This window comes from Podarcis vaucheri, assembly GCF_965113315.1.
Source record: "Podarcis vaucheri genome assembly, chromosome: 12".
NCBI classification, from domain to species: domain Eukaryota; kingdom Metazoa; phylum Chordata; class Lepidosauria; order Squamata; family Lacertidae; genus Podarcis; species Podarcis vaucheri.
The window spans coordinates 51666070-51672866 of NC_138750.1; the positions used below are offsets into that span (position 1 = coordinate 51666070).

Here is a 6797-nt window from a genome sequence, read left to right on the forward strand (position 1 = left end):
AAGCCACGTCTCCCAAGTCCCAGCTAGGGGGAGGGGCCAGAGTGAGAGCCAGTGTGGTGTAGTGGTTAAGAGCGGTAGTCACGTAATCTGGGGAACCGGGTTCGCATCTCCGCTCCTCCACATGCAGCTGCTGGGTGACCTTGGGCCAGTCACGCTTCTGTGAAGTCTCTCAGCCCCACTCACCTCACAGAGTGTTTGTTGTGGGGGAGGAAGGGAAAGGAGAATGTTAGCTGCTTTGAGACTCCTGAAGGGGAGTGAAAGGCGGGATATCAAATCCAAACTCTTCTTCTTTTTCAGCTATGTATTTCCTAAAGCGACTTTATCCCTTTCATGCCAGCGTGAATCCTGAGTCCATGCGGTTTCACCCTCTGCTGCTGCTTCTGATCAAGCTGCTCTTAATGGCGCGTCGACAGGGATGGTTGAAAAGCTGCCCACCCCTCCGTCCCCATAGCGTCTCCCCCACCGCAGGCTGCGCCGGTGGAGCCCCTTCGGCAGCCTCCCCGGGGGGGGGGGCGAGAGGCCGGCTTGATTTCCCCCGAGCAAAGCGCAGAGGCCCCGACCGGAAGGGCCCGCGCGGCGCGTGGCTGGCGGATGATGGATCGGCCCAAACGCATCAGCTTTATTGGGTTCAGGGCAGCCGCCGAGCAACGCTGCGCCTCCGCCTGACCCTCGTCGCCCATACGGGGAGGGCTGCGGAGCCTCAGCCCCCAGGCGAGGCGACGAAAGGGGCCTCCCTCCCGCTGGAAACGGCGCTTCTCGGCCTCCCTCTCCCGCTGCGACTCTAGCGAAGGCGCCTTGCGACCAGGCCGCTCCGTAGGCCGCGTCGGCAAAATGTCGCGCACAATAGACGTCTCTGGGGCCGACAAGATGGCCGCCGACAAGCCAGATCCAAGACACGGAACCGGATAAGGCAGAGAAGCTGCAGTCACCGATTACGTGACCTTAAAAACTAAAGACTCGTTTTTCTCCTCGGGCCGCAGATTGATTCCCCTCCTCCCCTCCCCAACATCAACAGCATCGAAACCATCGTGTGATGAAGAGCGCTCGGCTCTCCTCGTCTCTTCAGCCCAGATTTATCCATTCTGGTTTAGGTTTGCCAACTGGCCAGGAAAAAAGGGGAAAACGAAACCCAACACAATGTGCCATTCACAGAGGGTGGATCTTTAGGAATCAGCGGGTGAAGCTTTTATTGTATTATGCGGTTTGCAGTCACCTTAGGACGTGAGCGACTCTCTTCGAAGATGCCTCTTTTCTTTTTTTCAAAAGAATGAATAATAAATTCGTGCCGGGCATGTCTACCATCGGCTATTCCCTGTAACAGACAAATCGGGGTGAAAGATCCCTGCATCGCAGGTGGTTGTACCCTTGTGGACCCCTCCAACTCTATCAAATGGGAGCCCCCACGTGTCCCGTAGGTGCGGGGGGAGGCAGTGATATCAGAGAAGGATTGTTGACTTTATTTCTTGTTTCGAAGCTTCCCAGAGAACTTCAGGCCAGCCCTGGGAACTTTTTCCTGAATGGGAGGACCACCTAGGATGTAGAAAGCTATCTCGGAAGAGATAAAGCAGTCCCGCTTCCCCCGCCCCCAGAACAAGGCTCAAAATGCTGGATCAACACAGGTGCATCGGTCAGATCTAAAGGGGTCAGTGGCAGGTCTTTGAAGCTCCCACGGCCAACGATTCCTCGTGCTCTTTTGGCAAAGCGGCTGAAGCAAATCCGATCCCCCAAAGAACTTGGAATCTTACATTTTTTGTTGAACTTAATGAGATCGGATGCATTTCTTTCTACCACAGCATGCTGATGGGGATCCTATTTTGCAGGCAGTCGCTACGCCTTCCCAATACACTTTAATTGCTGCTTCAGAGCTAAGCCCATTGACATTAGTGTGGAGCAAATTATAATTGCATGCTACCATGCTTATTTTTTATTATTTTTTAAAAGTTATTCATTTAATAAGCATTTTACCACATTGTATTGTACACTGTCTCTGTTCAAAAAGATTAGGTTTTTTAATTAAAAACACACACACACCACAGGATACTGTGTTATATTCATAGAAACAGGTGGACAGTGTTCACTGTTGTAGCTGGTTGTTTTTTAAACTTTGTGGAATAAGTCTTCAGCTGCAACAAACAAACAAGCTTCAACACTGAATATAGGGGAAGTATCAAAAGGCTTTAATCCTGCATCCCAGCTGATCCCAGCATTACTCTCTGCTAGTTCAAGTCTTCTTTCCCCTGGGTGGTGTTACAGGCCGGCTAGCATTGGGCTTCTTCTTCTCGGCAGGCTTCAAAATCTGGAAGGAACATGCTCATTATGGCACCCGCATTGTCAAACTACCCACAGTAATTTGGGGCAGAAAACAGAGTTACTAGTTGCCTTTTTGCAAAGAACTCATATCCATCCTCAACCACCTGATGAGCTCTGCATATAAGATCCAAATCATGTTTATGAAGGAACTTTGCAACCACTTCAGCTCCAAACGTGAAAGAAACTCCTCTGTCATTTTCTCCCCATCCCACGACATCTTTGTCAGGGTCAGACCACAGCAGATCACAAAGGAGGCCTTGATCTGGCACATCAGTAGGCCGCGTAATTCGTTGGATTTGTTCCATTGATTGGAGGTCTGCGATAAGCCTCCATGCTAGCAGAATATTTTCTCATCCACAATGGCTGCAATTGGTAAACAATTACCGTATTTTTCGCCCCATAGGACGCTCCGTCCCATAGGACGAACCTAGTTTTTTTGGGGGGGAATAAAGGGGGGGAATTCCCTTTATTTCCCCCCCAAAACCAGGTCGGGGAAACCGAAACAGGTTGAGGAACAGTGGGATGTGGCGCTGCGCCTCCCTGCTGTCCCCCAAGCTTGTGGGGCTGGCCGATGTCTGCCCGGCGCACAGGCGCTCTGCGCCTCGCGCACCAGGTGGCAGGCTGCTATCCGCAGCGTGGGGAGCCCTGCGGGGAACTCCTGCAGGGCTCCCCACGCTGCGGATGTCTGCCCGGCACGACGGGCGCTCTGCTATCCGCAGGGCTCCCCACGCTGCGGGTGTCTGCCCGGCGCGACGGGCGCTCTGCTTCAGAGCGCCTCTCGTGCCGGGCGGCAGGCTGCTATCCGCAGCGTGGGGAGCCCTGCAGGGAACTCCTGCAGGGCTCCCCACGCTGCGGATGTCTGTCCGGCGCGAGGGGTGCTCTGCTTCAGGGCGCCCCTCGCGCCGGGCGGCAGGCTGCTATCCGCAGCCTAGACAGCCCTGCGGGACCTCCCGCAGGGTTGCCTAGGCTGTGGATGTGTTCCCGAAGCGCCGGGCGCTCTGCTTTCAGGGCGCCCGACGCTCCGGGAAGCAGGCTGCTATCCGCAGCCTAGACAGCCCTGCGGAACCTCCCGCAGGGCTGCCTAGGCTGCGGATGTCTTCCTGAAGCCTGGAGAGCAAGAGGGGTCGGTGCGCACAGACCCCTCTCGCTCTCCAAGCTTCAGCGAAAGCCTGCATTCGCCCTATAGGACGCACCCAGATTTCCCCTTCATTTTTGGAGGGGAAAAAGTGCGTCCTATTGGGCGAAAAATACGGTAAAGCAGTCTGTAAAGGTTTTCCACAGCTTGATGTTGTATCTTCTTTTACATTCATTGTAGAAGCCATAAATTCTCTTAATGCTGGCACATTCATGGTTCCCTCTAAGGAGGAAAAAAATTATCTGGGTATTTTATCTTGTAGGCCAGTAAAAGACAAATTGTTTCTAAAGATTGTTTCCCTCTATCAACATAGTCACCAAGAAAAAGATAGTTGCTTTCTGGTGGGAAACCTCCATATTCAAAGAGTCGAAGTAAATCACAGTATTGTCCATGGATGGCACCACATATTTTAAGCGGTGCTTCAAGTTCTAACAGAATGGGTTGACTGAGAAAGATTTCTTGAGATTTCAAGCATAATCCTCTTATTTCGTTCTCTTGAAGTTGCTCATTTTTACCGGGTTTTGACCCTGTTACCTCCAGCAGCCGTTGGTTGATGCTGTCGATGTCGAGCTTGTCAATATCCGCCATCACCTCTCAGCAGCCGGGGCAAGGGAGCGAAGCCGGAGCCCGCCGGGTCGACCCGCGCGGCTCTTCCCCCGCTCCCGAGCTGGCTCCTTCCTTCTCCTGAATGCCCTACCGCGCGCCCCATTTCCTCACTCTCTCGCTTTCGGAGAGGGGAGGAGGTGGAGATGCCGCAAACAGCGTCAGCGGGCGGACAAAACAGCCGCCTTTCTCTCCTCCCCTCACAAGGACTGCTACCATGCTTATTAAGCGATACTAAAATAAATAAAATTAGGCTTTAAGAGGCTGCAAGACTCTTACTGATTTTTCTGCAACAGACTGAGATCTAGCGGCCATCCATTCACCCGGGCAATTATTGCATGTTGCCAACTTCTCAGCTGCTGTTTTTTTTAATAGACACTTGATCTGCAAGAGGACGGTTTGCACGGCATGGAAATCAAAACCCTTACTAGCTGCCAACTGTTGCAATCGTGGTGCCCTTAAAGGCCCAGTATCAGGGCCCGCTTGAAAAGTTGGCCACCTTCGTTACGTAGAATTCATTACATGCCTCTCAGGTTCATTTCCACTTAAATCAATGCTCTCCCCTCCATCAAATTAATAATGGGTTTAGGATCGGACCTGTGAGAGAACCAGGGGCCCAGTATGAAGATTATATATATATAAAATATCAGTGACAGCAGCAACCCTCCCCATGATTAACCCACATAATGAAATTACGATGAAATAGGAGGGGGTCATCTATCAAGCCCCTACCTCCACTCCCCGAATTAATAAAACTTAGGATTCAACAGAAGAAAAATGTCTTGAACGCCTAAACCTTTCAAGAGGCACTCAATTCCAAAGGCGATGAGAAATTTACACGATCGAAATGGTGGGGCAAAAAAAAATTGCGCGCGTTATTCTCCGAGAAAACTGGTCAATGTGAAGAATCTCTAAACAGAAGGCAGAAACGAGAGATTTAAGTTCCCCTTTGTAAGATTGATTAAATGGTGTGAGGAGGGCGCATGCGCCCTGGGGAGAGTGCGGTGCTTTCCTGCACAGCAGAGATCAGTCCGGCTGAGAGGGAGAGGGTCACCTGGGAGCGTTTAAACGAGTTCATTAGCTAGATTATCTCTCTGATTCCCAGGCCGGCTGGCAGGGGGAGAGACCTGGCCCCTGGCCGACCCAGCTACAGCTAATTGCGCTTAAGGATGCAGTCCAATAGGCGCACTTACTTGGGAGCAAAAAGCACTGTTGAACTCAGTGGGATTTGCCTCGCAGGAAACGTGAATAGGATCGGGCAGCTCTTGCATGGAAATCAACAGGGCAAGCGAGTCAAGGCAAGGTTTGCTTGTCTGTTTGTATAAAGGGTGAGAGATGCCCAAGCGAGTTTCCTGGCTGAGTGTGGAGATTTGAAGCTGCATCTCTCTCATCCTAGTCCGACACACTAACCACTACAGCCCACGGCAGCTCTTAACAGAAATGCTTTACCTGTTGGACAGCCTGCCATGTCCTCAGGGTACAGGGCTTTCACGTTCGGTGCTGGGTTTGAAGCTTACGCAGACGTCAAAGCCCCCCTGGGCTGTATCACCTTCACGAGATGACTGTAATGTCAGTTGACGGCTCCCCGAGCACATGAAATGGGCCAGAACTTTCAGGCACAATCGTATTCCAGTTCATATATTCATACAGCATATATATATAAATCCCGGACGAAATGCGGTTGCAGAGGGAAATGCACTCTGCACATGCACCAAGGCATGCCCATTTCTGTGCTTGGTCCTGGCATCCATTGCTCTGTTCACTTTTGCCTCTACTCCTACCTACCAGTTGGCATGTACTTCCTACCCCAGAAGGTCGCTCAGGAGGAAATGCACCCCACCCCGGACGGAAAAATAATCCCTGCTCCTTCTATTGTATCCCTGGCAATCCAGCCTAGTGATCGGATTATTGGGAGAGGAGGGTGGGAGAAAGAGAGAGAGAGGCTTTGATGAAATCCACAAGCCCTTGACCGCTAGTCAAGATGGCTATATCCGATTTTTAGGATCAGGGACAGGATGCCTCGCAACAGCAGGTTACCAGGGATCAGCCGTGAAGAAAGGTGATGGTCTTCCCAGTTTTATAATCTGAAGGGCACAACATGTAAGGAAAGGTGGATGGGAAAGGAGAAGAAAGAAGCAAACGCAGCCCTAGTTCTTAGCGACCGGCTGACATAGAAGTAGTTCAGGTAGCCAGCGGGAAGGGCTACTGCGCGTGGCAGACGCTCAAAGCAACTTGAACCACTCCCGAGTGCAGAGATGGTCTTTTGTAAATTACTGGATTACAACTCCCTGACCATTGGACATGCTGACCGATCCGGGGCTGATGGGAGTCTCTTGCTCCTGGCTCTGGGAATAGGATTCGGGTCTAGGATTTATTTAGCTTAGCCTCACAAGCAGCCTGCGAAGTTAGTTAGGTTGAAAAATAGTGATAATGTAATGTTGGAAGTGTGGGGATGCAACCCAACTTGCCGAGAAGTTTGCACGGGGTTAAAACGGATGGAGAAGGGAACCTCCCTCCCCATTCCTAAACTGTCCTACGTTGTGCGTGTGACAGTTTAGGAATGAGGAGGTTTTCTGGACTGACCTCTTCTTTGATCTTAGAGTGATATTCTTAGTTGCAACTTTCACTTCTTGTTCCGCTCCTCGCTTATTCCGAGCCTCTTAGGGTCCTTCGGATCTTTCTCTGCTGAGAATATAGAGGCACGCGTGGCTCTCTTGGATTGCCAGCTAGATAGTTAGACTCTTTGCTA

The 6797-nt window shown here is 51.4% G+C and overlaps 1 pseudogene across 1 annotated transcript; it reads right to left on the reverse strand.

The window, feature by feature from the left end:
• Window positions 1-2156: 2156 nt before the first annotated feature.
• LOC309515863 (serine/threonine-protein phosphatase PP1-gamma catalytic subunit B pseudogene) lies at window positions 2157-4251 on the reverse strand (annotated as a pseudogene). The gene is made up of 2 exons: window positions 3562-4251; window positions 2157-2686 (listed from the first exon to the last, which is right to left on the reverse strand). The product of its transcript is annotated as a serine/threonine-protein phosphatase PP1-gamma catalytic subunit B pseudogene (transcript).
• Window positions 4252-6797: the final 2546 nt, after the last annotated feature.